This window comes from Triticum aestivum, chromosome 5B (assembly GCF_018294505.1).
Source record: "Triticum aestivum cultivar Chinese Spring chromosome 5B, IWGSC CS RefSeq v2.1, whole genome shotgun sequence".
Taxonomy (NCBI): domain Eukaryota; kingdom Viridiplantae; phylum Streptophyta; class Magnoliopsida; order Poales; family Poaceae; genus Triticum; species Triticum aestivum.
The window spans coordinates 389,709,098-389,727,764 of NC_057807.1; the positions used below are offsets into that span (position 1 = coordinate 389,709,098).

Consider the following 18,667-nt stretch of genomic DNA (forward strand, 5'->3'; position numbering starts at 1 on the left):
CGTGAATGCGGCCGTCTCTAAAGCATATCCCCAAAATGATAGCGGTAAATCAGTAAGAGACATCATAGATCGCACCATATCTAGTAAAGTACGATTACGATGTTCGGACACACCATTACGCTGTGGTGTTCCAGGTGGCGTGAGTTGCGAAACTATTCCACAGTTTTTCAAATGTACACCAAACTCGTAACTCAAATATTCTCCTCCACGGTCAGATCGTAGAAACTTTATTTTCTTGTTACGATGATTTTCAACTTCACTCTGAAATTCTTTGAACTTTTCAAATGTTTCAGACTTATGTTTCATTAAGTAGATATACCCATATCTGCTTAAATCATCTGTGAAGGTGAGAAAATAACGATATCCGCCACGAGCCTCAATATTCATCGGGCCACATACATCGGTATGTATGATTTTCAACAAATCTGTTGCTCTCTCCATAGTACCGGAGAACGGTGTTTTAGTCATCTTGCCCATGAGGCACGGTTCGCAAGTACCAAGTGATTCATAATCAAGTGGTTCCAAAAGTCCATCAGCATGGAGTTTCTTCATGCGCTTTATACCGATATGACCTAAACGACAGTGCCACAAATAAGTTGCACTCTCATTATCAACTCTGCATCTTTTGGCTTCAACATTATGAATATGTGTATTACTACTATCGAGATTCAATAAGAATAGACCACTCTTCAATGGTGCATGACCATAAAAGATATTACTCTGTGCAAAGCACGTCGAGGGAACCGGTCTTGCGTAAGCGTACGCGTAAGGTTGGTCCGGGTCGTCTCGTCCAACAATACCGCCGAACCAAAGTATGACATGTTGGTAGGCAGTATGACTTGTATCATCCACAACTCACTTGTGTTCTACTCGTGCAAATAACATCAACATAAATAACCTAGGCTCGGATGCCACTGTTGGGTTTCGTAGTAATTTCAAAAAATTTCCTACGCACACACAAGATCATGTGATGCATAGCAACGAGGGGAGAGTATTGTCTACGTACCCAACGCAAACCGACTGCGGAAGCGATGACACGACGTAGAGGAAGTAGTCGTACGTCTTCTCGATCCAACCGATCAAGCACCGAAACTACGACACCTCCGAGTTCGAGCACACGTTCAGCTCGATGACGATCCCCGGACTCCGATCCAGCAAAGTGTCGGGGAAGAGTTTCGTCAGCACGACGGCGTGGTGACGATCTTGATGAACTACAGCAGCAGGGCTTCGCCTAAACTCCGCTACAGTATTATCGAGGAATATGGTGGCAGGGGGCACCGCACACGGCTAAGGAATAGATCACGTGGATCAACTTGTGTCAACTTGTGTGTTTAGAGGTGCCCCTGCCTCCGTATATAAAGGAGGAGAGGAGGGGAGGCTGGCCGGCCAAGGGGGGAGGCGCAGGAGAGTCCTACTCCCTCTGGGAGTAGGATTCCCCCTCCAATCCTAGTCCAACTAGGATTCCTCGGAGGGGAAAAGAGGAGGAGGGGGCCGGCCACCTCTCCTAGTCCTAATAGGACTAGGGGAAGGGGGGGCGCGCAGCCCATCTAGGGCAGCCCCTTCTCTTTTCCACTAAGGCCCACTATGGCCCAAATAGCTCCCGAGGGGTTCCGGTAACCCTCCCGGTATTCCGGTAAAATCCCGATTTCACTCGGAACACTTCCGATATCCAAATATAGGCTTCCAATATATCAATCTTTACGTCTCGACCATTTCGAGACTCCTCGTCATGTCCGTGATCACATCCGGGACTCCGAACAACCTTCGGTACATCAAAATGCATAAACTCATAATATAACTGTCATCGTAACCTTAAGCGTGCGGACCCTACGGGTTCGAGAACAATGTAGACATGACCGAGACACGTCTCTGGTCAATAACCAATAGCGGGACCTGGATGCCCATATTGGCTCCTACATATTCTACGAAGATCTTTATCGGTCAGACCGCATAACAACATACGTTGTTCCCTTTGTCATCGTATGTTACTTACCCGAGATTCGATCGTCGGTATCCAATACCTAGTTCAATCTCGTTACCGGCAAGTCTCTTTACTCGTTCCGTAATACATCATCTCACAACTAACATATTAGTTGTAATGCTTGCAAGGCTTATGTGATGTGTATTACCGAGAGGGCCCAGAGATACCTCTCCGACAATCGGAGTGACAAATCCTAATCTCGAAATACGCCAACCCAACATCGACCATTGGAGACACCTGTAGTACTCCTTTATAATCACCCAGTTACGTTGTGACGTTTGGTAGTACCCAAAGTGTTCCTCCGGTAAACGGGAGTTGCATAATCTCATAGTCATAGGAACATGTATAAGTCACGAAGAAAGCAATAGCAACATACTAAACGATCGGGTGCTAAGCTAATGGAATGGGTCATGTCAATCAGATCATTCTGCTAATGATGTGACCTCGTTAATCAAATAACAACTCTTTGTTCATGGTTAGGAAACATAACCATCTTTGATTAACGAGCTAGTCAAGTAGAGGCATACTAGTGACACTTTGTTTGTCTATGTATTCACACATGTATTATGTTACCGGTAAATACAATTCTAGCATGAATAATAAACATTTATCATGATTATAAGGAAATAAATAATAACTTTATTATTGCCTCTAGGGCATATTTCCTTCATAATAAAGGGATCGAGACTAAAGCCTAGCCCTCAGAGGAAGTGGGAAACAAATACGACGCTCTCGTTGGGTTCGGGAGTGGGGATGACCTGCCCTTGAGCAGGCAGCCTGTGCAGGATTTCGGCGGTCAGATACCTCGCCTCCCTAAGCTTCTTGATGTCCTCCTCTGTGACAGAGGAGGCCATCCACCGGCCTTTAAGGTTGGATCCGGACATGGATGTAGGTCCGATGCGCTTAGCCTAAGCCTTGGGTGTTGGAACTCGAGGTGGGGGAAGGGAATGATCAAGCGTGGGAAGAAAAGGACATGCCTTGGCCCCTTTATAAAGAGGGTGAATATCAAGCGTCCTCCGTGTGGCTGTTTGGAACTTGCCTAAAATCGACTAACAAGTACGGTTGGGTTACCCACACCCGTATTGATGAGAATCCCGTGATAAGGGGAACACGATCTCTGCTTCGACAAGATGTGCCAATAAAACCGCCTCGCAACACGTGTAGTGGCAGGCTGGGGAAAACAGTTCTTAATGACCGGGCCGAGACATGATGTCACGCTATGAAAAGTTATTAGCAGATTAGATTTGTGGAATATTGTGCTCTCTACGTGGTATGTGGAAATTATTTTACAGAGCCGGACACGATCCTCATGTTCAAGATCTTCTGTGGAGTATTCAAAGAAGGAACCCGCCTTGCAATGCCGAAGACAATCTGCACGCCGGACTCATCGTCATTGAAGCCTGGTTCAGGGGCTACTCAGGGAGTCCTGGATTAGGGGGTCCTCGGATAGCCGGACTATATACTTTGGCCGGACTATTGGATTATGAAGATACAAGATTGAAGACTTCCTCCCGTGTCCGGGTGGGACTCTCCTTTGCGTGGAAGGCAAGCTTGGGAATTCGGATATGTAGATCTCCTTCTCTGTAACCGTCTCTGTGTAACCCTAGCCCCCTCCGGTGTCTATATAAACCAGAGGGTTTAGTCCGTAGGACAACAACAATCATAATCATAGGCTAGCTTCTATGGTTTAGCCTCTACGATCTCATGGTAGATCAACTCTTGTAATACTCATATCATCAAGATCAATCAAGAAGGAAGTAGGCTATTACCTCCATTGAGAGGGCTCGAACATGGGTAAACGTTGTGTCTCCCGCCTCCTGTTACCATTAGCCTTAGACGCACAGTTCGGGACCCCCTACCCGAGATCCGCCCATTTTGACACCGACAGTCGTTGACCACGCCGCGCCAAGAGCACCAGGGCGATGGACGACGGCGAGGCCTAGGAAGGGGATGACGCGGAGCCGGGGAAGATGCAGCAGTGGAAGCCCACGCGGAGAGGAGTATGAGGGTTCACTGGTTCGATTGCAGTGTGAGGCTGTCGTCGCTGCAGAATAACAGGGGGTGTGGGTGAGTGGAGGGATGGCCTAGCCAGCGGTGGGAGTAGTATGGGGGCAGTGAGGCCTCCACTGCAGCACAACCGGCCACGAGAGGCAGGAGCAGGCGGCACGACCGGTGCTGCTTTGGGCTACTGGAGCAAGAAGACCAGAGGTTGAAGAAGCACTACGGCCGTTGGATGGACATCGTACGGTCACTGAAGCTAGAATCGTTTATATTGATTAAGTTGACAAAGCCATTGGTACGCACCAACTTAGTAGGCCCACAAGTCAGCCTCCGAAACGGTGCGCCCCAGATGTCAGAGGGAGGCATCATTTTTTGGGCGGCCGAAGCTAAGAATATCCGAGATTGAAGAAGAAGCACGACATCCGTTGGATAGACATCCAACGACCATTGCTGCTAGAACCGTGTGTTGACTATAATAAGTTGACAAAGCCTTGCATACGTGTCAACTTATTTTTTGGGGGGACGCGTCAACTTAGTAGGCCCACAAGTGTGTGGCAGAGAACTTATAGCCCATTTGCGATTTGTAAGAATGTACATCCCATTTTTGAATTCTAATGGAATTTACTACGGCCCATTTACAGTTTATTAAAAGTACAACCCATTTTCTAGCTAGGACAACGATTAATAATTTCAACCAACCATTGAAGACAGAATTCAATAAAAATTTCCCACATTTTGATGGGATCCGAAATATTTTTATCCTGAAATTTATAGTCAGATTAAATATAAATTTGTATTACGTAAAAATGCAACGAAACATTGCGCGCGCAACAATGAAAAATTAAGAATTTCAAAATCCATAAATAATATTTTATAAACTAATTTCGCGTTTGGTGCATTTTTTTATAGTTACTGCCCAGTTTTTATAATTACATCCCATTTATTATTTTTTAAAGCTCATTTTCATGTTAAGCCTAATGCATCCCTCCTAGGAAAGATTTGCAGCCCAGCGGAGCGGAGAATAACAAGTTGACCTTGCCTGGGTATTCCTCAAAAAAACGTATAGTTGGGCTACCCATTTTCATCTTGAAATAATTAATATGTGGACTGGATATCTAGCATGGGCTAGACGGGCCATAGTCAGCCCAGTTAATACCCTGCTCTCCTCTGAACAACAACAAAATCATCGCTAAGAAAAACTCTGCAGTGCTCACGCCTCAAAAATACAAATACTGCTCGAGCTGCTTGGTCCCAGTTGTCGGCCGCACCTTGTGCAATTCTCTTGTTTATATTGACTACATAGGTTGACAATGGTGTGGGACCGTGATGTCAGGAAACCAGGAGGAAGCAAAAAAAATAGTTGTACATAATAAGGAGGCACTTGCGTACGTATGGCTATGTCCCTAGTGGGTCCCTAGTGTCATCCAGTCAAAATAAAGTCATCTCCTGAATCCTCATGTTCGTTGACGATGTTAACAATGCTTGGCGCCACAGCGAGCGCAACAACTCGAAGGACGACGGAGAGGGCCTCGCGGGCCCTACGGATGGCCTTATACAGCGCTCGCTGCTCATTCAAGAAGCCAAGATCATCGGACACCTATGAGCACCTTCGAGGAACTGAGACGGCATGAAACAGTAAGGCCGCGCTTGGGAGCTCTGGTTTATTTCAAACCTGTATTAACATACAAGTGTAATTTACTTGTCATCGAAAACAACGCGTAAAATACAAGCGTAATGAAACCGAGGGCCTGAGGTCTGTAAGTAAAACCAGCGGGTTACGTGTGTAATTTGAGAGACCAGTGTATATTTTACGAGCACTGCTATGTGGACGACATTACCAGATGATACATGCACGACGTGCGTATCATGCCATCCATGGGCAAGGCTGAAACAGTAGCTAACGCCTGGACTAGCAATCGTCCGAGTGTCGTCCAACATTTTTATCGTGTGTGAAGTACTTCCAATATTTTACTAGTCGAAATCGACCAACCAAGCGCTTCACCCGAGACCATCTGCTTTTATTTACAAGTGTTAGTTTTACAAGCGGTTTTGGTTGGAAAATGATGATCCAATCATGGCCTAATATGAGTTGGTCGGAAGATCATATGGTTTCACGTCTAACCTACCCGACTTGTCGTATAGGCTATGAATGAAACATAAGATGATGAACTTCTTAAGCACGGAAACAACAGAAGAGGATGACCTTCTTAACAAGCAAATCACTGGCATTAGATCGACATGCAAAACAATACGAAGCATTATTCTCAGGAGGCACGGTGAACAACTCATGATGCCGCATGCCACAACATTCCAAGCTCAACTTTGCAATCAAACGCAAGGCCTAGCATTACATAGACAATATTCAGAACAAACTCTTAACACAGGAATATCTCAGCAGAGTAACTATTTACTTCTAAACTGAACACAAGAATAGGAAAAAACAATCGACGCTGCTCACAGCAAGGGCGTCCCACTCAAAAATATCAAATGCATGTCTTCAGGCTAACATCAATGAGCAAATTTCGACAAGGTTTTCCAATTCCAATATATTAAACTAACGTCTTCTTGCTAACATCAATGATTAAACTTTGACAAGCTTTTCCCATTCAAAATATGTAATGCCTATGATCGTGGAGTCCTGTCGTAGCTTCTTGTACTTGTTTGGGGACTTTTTGCCCAGTGCACTCCACGTTTTGTAGAATTGCCAATGCTCTCTGCAGACTAGTCATGTCACCAGCGTCTAATAATACTCTGTAAAGCTTCTCGGTCATTCCTTCTATAATGTAGCGCAAACAGTGACTGCTTCTTTCTGCAAAGTGGAACGACCAACTGGACCCAGTAATGCAGCAGTTTGCCTTGGACACATTGGCTCCTTTTGTGCAGTTCAACTAAAATCAAAGTCGGAATAAAACCGAGCTTTAATTTTGATATCCCTGTAAGCAACAATAGGTATAAGGGAAACAATTACTGAGAAATAATGGTTGATGACTTGTACTCCCAGAAGAAAAGCTTCTACTAATCTACCTTATCTTAATGGGAAGCAAAGCAGGAGAGTAGCAATTCTCCATCAGTGTGATTCATTCATATTGACTAAGACATTATCTTAACAATGCCTTGTTTCAACATGTATAAAGAACGACAAAGCAGAAAAGTACCATTCCTAAAACAATGCAACTGATTCATTTTAACAGAGACATTATCTTAACAATACCTTGGTTAAACATGTAGAAAGAACTACAAAGCAGGATAGTACCATTCCTAACAAGTGTTGCAGTTTTGAACTAAGATTCAGTAGTTCATCAATTCTGAGAGTGGCATTGCTTAATTTTACCAGCGGCATTAGATTAACAAAAAGCATAAACAGTTCCAGGGGAGAGTGGGTGCAACAACACCATGTGCTTCCATCTACTTATAAAGGGGGTGATGCAGAGTTTGTTGTAACAAAGCAACAAGCATCATGTCTGGGTTGGTACCATTTTTGTTCACTACTTAATGGGAAAAGAGAGCAATACAATAGCTTCAATTCAACATTTATTTAAAATAGTACCAATACAAGTAGCACATCATCTCAAAACACACAGCACGATCATGTGGATGAAGGCAAGTACCAACCTGTCATGACGCACACAAGATCACATACGAATCTGCCATCACGAATAGGAAATCTAATCTCGTTTTGTGCAGTTGCACTGAAATCAAGCAAAGTGTTTCGCATAGCGAAGCAAAATGTCACAATAGCAACAAGTTGAATAGATACCCCTGTTTTAACAGAGGTAAAAAAGGAAACAATTACTTGTCGATGAAGGAGGATGAAACAAACGGTGACAGAAAGAAGCATCTAACTTATCTTGGATGGAAAACAAAGTAGGATAGTAACATTTCTAAAACGGTTGCATTGATTCATATTAACAGAGACATTCTCTTAAAACAACATTCATTAAAAAATGCAATTTACTTTTAACAATGGCATTGCTTCAATTTTCCGGCAGCATTCTTAGATTAACAACAGCAAAATAGCTGTATGGGTCATGCCACCACCATGTGCGTCCACATGTATGAATGGGTGATGCAGAGTATGTAGCCAAGCAGCATATATGCGTTGGTCCCATATTTGTTCTCTTTGAACCTTTTTTCTATGTGAGGGTAGCAAATCTAGTCCTGCACAAACTACCCGACCACCCAGTTTCTTTCCCTTTTTAACAAAGAGATCAGTTCCTTACAGATGTGTGTATTGGGTTACCCCCCTTTTCCCTTTTCGACCAACAAAGCGGCTGGATAGCCAGTCTATACTACTTTTCGTCCCTCCTTTCCTCATTGAACCACGTCCTAAATTCTTGCTCCAGCCCACCGCACCCTTCTTTCCTCTTTGAACCAAAGCCTAGATTCGACTACAAATCGAAAAAGATCCACATGCAGCTAGAGCAACGACGGTTTCAAAGAAACTTCTGCCTTAGGGTCGTCGGGATGTGGCAAGGCGTGCGGTGGGAGGCCGGATCTGCCCACACTATGTACGACAATGAGGAAGAAGGGGTCAGTGGCCCTCCTGCACAGGCGTTGGGTGAAAGAGAATAGCGCAACCAGCAGTGGATTGCCTCCCTCGCCAAATGCGATGGAGTGAATGTTGCACCTCCTCCCCTTCCCGGTGCGACGGGATACGGACGCCTCCTTCACCAGCTGTGAGGGAGGAGAGAGAGACAAGAGGCCAACGCAATCTTGTTTAGATCTGGTGAAGAGAGGGTGAGAGACTGTGAATATAGCAAACCCTAGCAAATGAAAGCTGAGCCTCCAGCATGTATATATATATGTAGTGCGGCGAGAGTGTGGAGAGTGCAAACCCTAGCGAACAAGCGCTGAGGCTCCAGCTTATATATATACTAATGTAGTACGGACTGAGCTCCGGTGCCTTCACTACACTTGCTTTTGGCTGTATGACAGGTGAGCCAGCCACATTTTGGGCCCACCTATCATAAACCAAAAGCCAGGTGCACTAAGTCAATGAAGCTGCATCCATATAGTACTCTAGTGTATACGACTAATATATAGTGGAGTGGTTTTCTTATTCTCTCCATAACAATCGTTTCAAATTGTGTAAGTACGAAACGAAACTCTTTATTTAACGTACAGTGAGGAAAACTACTACTACTTCCGATGAACTAACGATCCACACGTCCTGGTCGCGCTTCCTGTCCTTCACGTGCGGTACACTACCCTCCCTTAAGTGAACAACCACACATGCGCCAAATTATCGGAAACGTGTGAGAGTGTGTACAAATAAAGAATTTTAATTTCAATTATCGGAAAGGTTTGAGAGTATTACAAAGTTTGACTTCAGTCAAATCTAATATGCGGAGTAAATAAAAATGGAGGGCTACTACGTCCATCCGGGTTTTTAGTCCACACCATTTTTTATATCAAAGTTAATAGCTGGACAAATAAAATTACAGGGGAGCTGGAGACAAAGTTGTGAGAAGGCTTAGAAATTAATACAAAACTTATGCTCTTAGTACCAACGTCGATCCTTCTTCGAGGAAACATTTGGTTCATAGCCAATTGTGTGATAAAATTACACCAACGTGAAAGATGACTGCGTCTCCAATGCAACCAAGATGAACTGACAAAGGATATCATCTTTGTGTGTAACAAGCAAAGAGCACTGATGGAAGATAGCTTGTTTTTCATTGAAAAATGATTAGCTTTACTAGCCAACGCAACCATGAGGCGCAAACATGAGCATCGATAGGTCATCGTGGTGATGCATCATCCATTTGGCATCAAGTTTGGGTGATGCACGTATGAAGTTCGACAAATCCTCACTGTGGTCTGTTTCTTCTCAGTAATCAAGCTCGAGGAAGAAAGAACCACGTGGCAGAGGACAGTGAGGCGGAACAACAATGGCCATCCAATTTTGTGCAGTTCCACTAAAATTGAGGAAGACATGCCCGGGTATGGAGATACGCATCGCTGTTTCCAAAAATATAAAAAAGGGATATAGTGTTGTTACTTTGTTTTACAAGATTAGCAACGACATCTCAATTGTCAATAAGAATTAATGAAAAGTACACCAACAAACAGAAGCATCATAATTATCTTGATGGGAACTAAACCAGGATACCCGAGAAAAAAAGCATTTCTTCATTTAACCAGTGATAGTACTACCACCATATGGACAATGATCGCACAACCACCATGTACTTTTTGTCGAAACAACATGTACCTCCACCGAGGCATAAATCAGGACAACTTTTCGAGTGGCATTTCCTTTATAATAGTACTAGTAGGTGATGTTGGACCAGCCGACGAACCCTAGCTACTATACATGGGGAGCTGGGGAGTAGTCACATAGAAGAAAACCCGCATGCAGCGACCTGGGGAGCTGGACCAGTACAAGAAGTTATACCTCAGGTGGGCGAGATGTCGTTTAGGCGGGTGGGCGGACCTGCCCACACGACGGCAGCGAACAAGGGCGCGGAGCATCTTCATCCGCCCCAGCACCGGCTCCGAGAGGACGGTGCGCATCGGCTTCCTCCATCACCGACGGCGACAACGTCAACGCTACACCTCCTCACCTCCCGCAACAGACGGGATTCGGCCGGATCTGTGACCACCGGTGAGGAGAGAGATAGAGTGGACACTGTCATCTTGTTTTGATATGGAGAGGGTGAGAGAGCGAGACGCGAGAAACTCTATCAAACAAGAGGCTATAATGGAGTAAAAAAATATCTCCATAGCAGTGGTTTTAAATAGAATACGTGCGTTCCCGAAAAAAAAAACGAAAACTGGCAGACAATTTTTTAACGTACCAAGAAAGAAAACTTGATCAAAAACACGCCCCCGCTTCAAGGTCACGAGTCGTCGCGCACACACACATAGACATAGACATGCATATCCGTGTTTACGTAAAATTCCATTTCCATCTCCATCTCCAGTCATATTTGTCCAACTGGCACATTATTTACATTGTTAATTATATACACAGCAATATTAATGTACATCATCTCTTATTTGCGGACGTCCGGACCGCTGCCACGGTCGGTCTTGACCAACCCGAACCCTCTTCATCACCCGCGCGTGCTTCCCGCCCGAAACGGACAGTGCCGCATTCATGCCCGGCCACAGCGGACGCGACCTCTCACTGGCGCCGGCATTGAAGCAGCGCGCCGGCCGAGAGAGCATCGCCTATGCCACTTGTAACACCCACGATGCGGCTATATCTCCCACGTGATGAAGCACGACTTAGAGGCATAACCGCATGGTGGTTTTGTCACAAGAAGGGTTATCTTCACACAATCCCATGTAATGAACAAGAATGGGATAAAGAGTTGGCTTACAATCGCCACTTCACACAAGTACTTAAATAAATCATACATCATTCAGAGTACACACATAGTCCGACTACGGACGAAGCCAAAAGAAATGAAGATAACCCAACTGCTAGATCCCCGATCATCCCAACTGGGCTCCACTACTGATCAACATAAAACAAAACATAACAACGACCAAGGTCTTCGTTGAGCTCCCAACTGAGCTCGGTTGCATCACCTGCACTGGTATCATCGTCACCTGCAATTGTTGTGATAGTATCTGGTGAGTCACGAGGACTCAGCAATCTCAAAACCCGCGAGATCAAGACTATTTAAGCTTATGGGTAGGAAAGGGTAATGAGGTGGAGTTGCAGCAAGCACTAAACAAATATGGTGGCACTACTGGAAACAGGGAATTTGCCATCAGCCAGCTCTTTGCCATCTGCTTATAAAAAATAGATGGCAAAGAACTGACAGACGGCAAAGAACATGGTTGCCATCAGCCAATTCTTTGCCATCTGCTAGTGGATGGCAAATAATCTTTGCCATCTGCCAGCAGATGGCAAAGAGGTTGGCAAATCCTGTGGCCGTCAAGAATGTAATGACGTACCAGCCCCACCTTTGCCATCTGCCAGCAGACGGCAAAGATTTTTTGCCATCTGCTGGCAGATGGCAAAGAGATGGGGTTCTTTTTTTCCAGGTAAAAAAAACTGTGGGGTTATCCCCTCCCTCTCTCCCCACCCATCCAGGTAAAAAAATACATACTACGTTCCCATCTCATCCACACACCGAACAGCCCCCGTCGATGGCACTCTAGGCTCGCCCGCCGCCACCCTGTCGCCGGCCCCGTCGCTCCCTCGCCCTGTCGCCGGCCGCGTCATTCCCCCGCCCTCCCCCGCCCCGTCGCCGGCCCTCCCCCGCCACCCTGTCGCCGACCCCGTCGCTCCCCCGCCCTACCCACGCCGTCACAGCCCACCACCAACAGCAATACTACTACTACTAGTAAACAGCGAGGAGGATCTCCAGAGAGATTAATCGCTCCCTCCCTCCCTCGCGGCGTTTCTTGGATTTGGCTCCGGAGGAGGAATCCGGAGTGCCCCGTCCGCATCTCTCGATCGAATCGCCGGCCCCGTCGCTTCCGCGGAGCTCCCCCGATCCCGTCGCCCGGTGCGGTTCGAATTCCGGCCGAATTGGCGTTCTTGGCGATCGGTTTGGAGGCGGGACTGGATTCTTGATTGGCTGGCCGGGTTGTCTGTGGGGAGGCTCCGTCGGCCGGGAATCGCGCCTTCCTCGTCCGGCCAAGGTGAGCGAGTTCTTCTTCGATCGGTTAGTTCGGTGCAGCTGTCAGCGCTTAGCGGTGGGGATTCTCTGTGGAATACCCCCCTTGTTTATATCGAAATTCAGGAGTGAGTTTCAATGTTTCTTTTGTACTGTATGTGTTAAATTCGGAGTCTTTGTTTATATCTCTCCGAATGATGCTGTATCACAGACGAAAAAGAGCCGATGCTGTCGCCAAATTCGGAGTCTTTTGTGCTGTATGTGCTAAATTCAGAGTCTTTGTTTTGAAGAATGCTTACTAGTCTTTGTTTATCAGATTTTCCTAATTATGGTGTTATTGCAATCTAGGAACTTGCTCATATGGTGTTTGCTAAAATAGAAGAATCTGCTAAAAGGTTGGTCTATCTTGTTTATCTGCACTTATTACATCTTTTTCTTGTTAATTGTGGTCACAATCATTGATTACAGCTAAACAAATTATAGCATGAATTGTTTCTTTCTGTGTATGTGTGTACTGTGTAGAGGTTGGACGGGGGCTGTACGTGGACATGAACTCGTTCCATGGATTCGGGAGGGAGCATGTGCCATGGAACTTTGAGAAGACGGAGAACCATGTGTACCTCAACATCGTGCAGTAGCAGAAGCTGGATCGCCATGAGCTGGAACGCCCGTTGAAGAAGTCACTCTGCTCACCATCAGTATGACAGACTTGTCGCTCATTAGATCATGTATGTATCATCTACTTCTATGCACAGATTGTGGCCTATGTGAATGACATGCTTTGATTGGCAACGTAATAGTATCTTCTGTTTGGCTCTGTTTTTTTTAATAATGATGACAGCCAGAAAATATTTGCAATGGATTCACATTATTGTGTTATTCTGGAGCAGGTTTACCATATATGACAGAAATTGTGCCAATTACACACGACATGATGTGTTTTGTTGTAGCTAATGATTACAAGTGATGTATTATGGTAATGTTGGCATTTGAATGCCTTGGCTCCAATGAACTAATTTCTAGCAGTATCATACAAGATATTCAAAAAGACAAAAAGTCAATGTTTTAACTAATTTCTAGCAGGATCATCAGCTCTTGTTTTGTCCATTTTTCTTTTTTTGAGCAATTCATCTCTTGCTCCTACACATTATGACTTATGTACATGATTTCTCAACCATGGACTGTCTGTCTTAGCAGGAGGGAGGTGCGCTGGCTACGTCTCTAGGGACTGTGTGGCGGGTGTGACCTCTCCCAGCTCCCCGCCTTCGCCCGCGATGACGAGGACCAGGTCCGCTGCGCCTCCAATCCCAGATCATGGTCGCGCAGGACATGCTCCATGACGCTGTGTGTGTGTCGATCTGAAGCTATCCTCTATTGCATCTAGAGGCTTGTACAAGCCATAGATCAAATCCGACAAGAGAAGAAATATGTGTGTCTGAGGAACCAAGACGCCAAAGGTTCAGAGCGGCATTGTGCTGAAAAAGCCAGGACAATGTAAGAGGCTTGCACACAAGGATCTAGGTTTCTCTACGAGCAGCAGAATCAATATCCGATAGAATATAACAATTACGGACGAGGAGCCGCAACCGTAGCTTGTTGAGATGTTGCATAGGTAAACTGATCTCATGTTTTTCGTGTGTGGAATTGATGATTGATGTAGTTTCACTGAATCAAAATACTGATGCCTTTTCCCTTCTCCGTGACAGCTTTCAGAGAACTAGGAAAGTAATGGTGGACTCTCATGAAGCACAAAGACAGATAATGTTTGAGGCAAATTCCTTCACCGGCCCTGCGTATGAGAAATTCTGCAATGATGCCCAGCGGCATGCTACTCTCAAGCTGGAGGTCGAGCTTAGGAACTGGAGGTCCTGCTTCGTGAGCTACGTCAGTGCTCAGAAGGCGTACATCGAATCCCTTGATGGTTGGTTGTCCAAGTTCATGCTCACAGACACCATCCGTTAATCCCGGGGATCTCCTTGATCGCGCTCGACAGGACCAGCGAGTAGCACACTACGCTGTCGACAACCGGATCCTCCTCACAACTGACTCCGGCATGGGTATTCCTCTCCTCTGCCATCTCTCTCTCTCTCTTTCTCATGCCAGTGGGCCGTGTTACTGTACACTCGACGTAGGAAGTAAGCATGATTTTTATGTAATGCTGGTTCTGGAATCGATGTTGTACCAGGCTTGCTCGCGCTCGACAGGACCAGCGAGTAGCACACTACGCTGTTGACAACCGGATCCTCCTCACAACTGACTCCGGCATGGGTATTCCTCTCCTCTGCCATCTCTCTCTCTCTTTCTCATGCCAGTGGGCCGTGTTACTGTACACTCGACGTAGGAAGTAAGCATGATTTTTATGTAATGCTGGTTTTGGAATCGATGTTGTACCAGGCTTGCTGCCTGCTTCCACTCTTTCACCCCCACTTCCACGAATTGTCTATAAACCTGGTCCAACATCTTATGTGTACTCTTGCAAGTTTCCTGTTTAACATATATTATCCTGGCACCAAGTTGACAGGGAGATAAATGTTTACCACCCATCCAGAGCATGTTGTTCCATTTTTTACATCTTAGTTTAATTTTTTACTTCTTTTAGATGATCTTCGGAGAACAAAGCACAAATAGAGAATCACATGATATGCCCGTCTTATTTTTTGAAGTTGATCCCAGTTTTAACTGAAATACTCCACTTCTTTGCTTTTTAGTACCCATTCCAACCCAAGAAGACGACTCAAGGGAGGACTGATCTATATGTAGGCAGATGGATGAATTCCAAGCCATGAGATAAAGTACCCTAAACCGAACTTACTATTTATTTGCAGTTTGCGAGTACACTTGTACTTCCCTGATTTCTGCCCCAAATAGCATGCTTCCAAATCCATGTGTAGTTCCCTGCCTGCTATGTTTCCAATCAGATAATTTTGGCCACCAAAATTTCTGGTTATTTAGATCGCACTTTTCTGTGGGACAATGCAGAAAAGGTGTGTTTTGATGCTCCCAATATAAAGGGTCAGGCTTTTCTCATAATGATTCAGGGAGATAAAATTTCTTTTAGAATGTTTACCACTTTGGCTTGCTTTTGTAATGAACCAAGATGAATGATGTTTGCAAAACTGAAGCTTCAACTACAATGCTAGGTTCTTAGATGTTATGAAGTTTCAAGTGTTCTACTGCTATCTATTTCCTACTCGCTCCACTTCTTTTGTAAGGCATATTTTGATTTGATCAGTTAATGCTTTGAATAATAATTACTCTATTAATAGTTGCTGCATGTGAATAAGTTAATATTGGATTCATTTCTTTGGGGAGCTAAGCCATGTATTTGCAATTTTAGTATTAGTTAACATAAAATAGAGAAATGTCTGGTAGCTTCGTAGGTAGTTACTCCATTAGTAGGTGGTGCATGTGAATAAGTTAATATTGGATTCATTTCTTTGGGGAGCTAAGCCATGTATTTGCAATTTCAGTAACATAGTTAGTGTAAAATAGATAAATTTCTGGTAGCTTTGTAGGCATTGAAGAAAAAACAATAAATCCCTTGCTAAATATACCAAGGTGATGTCCACATATAGCCTTGGCTTTGTTTGTAAAGAAGCGAGTAGACATTCTACTTTTGTGTAAGTTAAAGATATGCTTTGATGTATTTCTTCAGTGAACAACACCGGATTTTCGTATGAGTTGCCTATTTATATTTTGATATTTACATAATGCATTCACCAAGTAAATCAGGAAGTATGCATCTATACTGGAAAGGAAGCGCTCAAATGTGATGTGCATCAAATACTTAGGTCAATCAGTGCCTTTTTTTTGTTGCCCTCAGTGTATTTTAGTTATGATTTTGCATCCCGACGTGTTTGACAATCTAGGTACATTAATTATGCTCGTGGTCATGGTATGTCTGATTGTAGGTGCTCTAAAATGACCTATACTTAGCATTTTTTCCTCCAAATGACTTAATATGCTTAGCTAGCTCTAAAATGACTTACGAAATGCCATATTTTAGCTCCGAAATGACTTCATATGCTTAGCTAGTTCCAAAATGACATAATAAACTTATTAGTTCCAAAATGACCTTACTTAGCATTTTTTACACCAAAATGACTTAGTATGCTTAGTTAGCTCAAAAATGACATAATAACCATACTTAGCTCCAAAATGACCTATTTTACAGATATAAGTTGCATCATAATAATCTTCACATTTTAGTTGCATCATAATAATCTTCTTCTTCTAGTCTTCTTCTTCTAACTTTCTTCTTTCCCATTTTGTAGATTTGCTTCAGATCACGGAAGCTTGGGTTGATGGAGTGCTTGTCTTTAGTTTTTGTTTTGACTTTGTGAAACTTGCTACCTATGATGAAACTATGTAATATTGATGAAACTATGTATATGTATGGATGAAACTTGCTACTATTGGTAACATGTGTTGGATATGTGTTCGATATATATGTGTTCATGACTATTGGTAATATGTGTTGAATATGCTATATTGGTCATATAAATATATTTGTGTTTGATTTTCTGTGAAAATGAATTGATATAAGAAAAAACAAAATTAAATGGGGCAAACTTTGCCATCTGCGGCAAGCCCAGGCAGATGGCAAAGAGGCCACGTGTCATCTACATGTAAAATTTGTGCTGGCCTATTTGGGCCCTTTGCCATCTGCCAGCAGATGGCAAAGCTCTTTGCCATATGCTAGCAGACGGCAAAGAGCCTGAAGCCTTGCCATCTGCTGGCAGACGGCAAGAGCCTGCAGCCTTTGCCATCTGCTGGCAGACGGCAAAGTATGCCGTTAGCCTTCTAACGGGGCTAACCCTGTTAAGAGGCTTTGCCATCTGCCAGCTGATGGCAAAGGCATAGGCTCTTTGCCATCAGCCAGCAGACGGCAAAGAAGCGTTTGCCGGCAGGGTTTCAGACAAACTGTTTGCCATCTGCTGGCAGATGGCAAAGCCTTTGCCATCCGCCGACCATGCCTTTGCCATCTGCCATGGCAGATGGCAAAGTGCCAGATTCCAGTAGTGTGGCTAACATACGCAAATAAGAGCGAGAAGAGAAGCAACAGAACGGTCGAGAAGCTAGAATTGATCAAGAAGTGATCCTGAAACTGCTTACGCACAATCATAACACCAAGACCGTGTTCGCTTCCCAGACTCCACCGAAAAGAGACCATCACGGCTACACACGCGGTTGATGCGTTTTAATTAAGTCAAATGTCAAGTTCTCTACAACCGGACATTAACAAATTCCCATCTGCCACATAACCGCAGGCACGGCTTTCGAAAGATAATACCCTGCAGGGGTGTCCCAACTTAGCCCATCACAAGCTCTCACGGTCAACGAAGGATATTCCTTCTCCTAGGAAGACCCGATCAGTCTCGGAATCCCGGTTTACAAGACATTTCGACAATGGTAAAACAAGACCAGCAAAGCCGCCCGATGTGCCGACAAATCCCGATAGGAGTCGCACGTATCTCGTTCTTAGGGCACACCGGATGAGCCAGACGTCGGGTTGGCATAGACCCTGGTTGCCCAGGGGGCGCCGGACATCGCTCGGTTTGGACCAGCACCCGAAGGAGCACTGGCCCGGGGGGGGGGGGGGGGTAAATAAAGATGATCCTTGCGTCTGCAGAACCCAAGGGAAAAAGGCTTAGGTGGCAAATGTTAAAACCAAGGTTGGGCCTTGCCGGAGGAGTTTTATTCAAAGCGAACTGTCAAGGGGTCCCATAAATCACGCAACCGCGTAAGGAACACAAAATCAAGGAACATAACACCGGTATGACGGAAACTAGGGCAGCAAGAGTGGAACAAAACACCAGGCATAAGGCCGAGCCTTCCACCCTTTACCAAGTATATAGGTGCATTAATTAAATAAGAGATATTGTGATATCCCAACCTAATCCTGTCCATCATGGAGCAATCTTCGACTTCACCTGCAACTAACAATGCTATAAGAGGGGCTGAGCAAAGCGGTAACATAGCCAAACAACGGTTTGCTAGGAAGGGTGAAAAAGTTAGAGGCTGACATGGCAATATGGGAGGCATGGTAAACAAGTGATAGGTCGCGCAGCATAGCAATAGAACAAAGCAACTAGCAAGCAAAGAT

General features: G+C 44.7%; 1 long non-coding RNA gene across 5 annotated transcripts; it reads left to right on the top strand.

Annotated features, from left to right (window-relative positions):
• Positions 1-12,154: 12,154 nt before the first annotated feature.
• Positions 12,155-16,921, top strand: LOC123112012 (uncharacterized). Of its 5 annotated transcripts, XR_006455010.1 has the most exons (8): positions 12,157-12,586; positions 12,910-12,956; positions 13,084-13,289; positions 13,759-14,173; positions 14,268-14,618; positions 14,747-14,829; positions 15,270-15,353; positions 16,836-16,921. It is a non-coding gene; the product is annotated as an uncharacterized lncRNA (long non-coding RNA). The 5 variants fall into 5 exon arrangements; XR_006455011.1 differs by lacking the exon at positions 16,836-16,921 and having other exon boundaries at positions 12,155-12,586; positions 13,756-14,173; positions 15,270-16,794; XR_006455012.1 differs by lacking the exon at positions 16,836-16,921 and having other exon boundaries at positions 12,156-12,586; positions 12,878-12,956; positions 15,270-16,794.
• Positions 16,922-18,667: the final 1,746 nt, after the last annotated feature.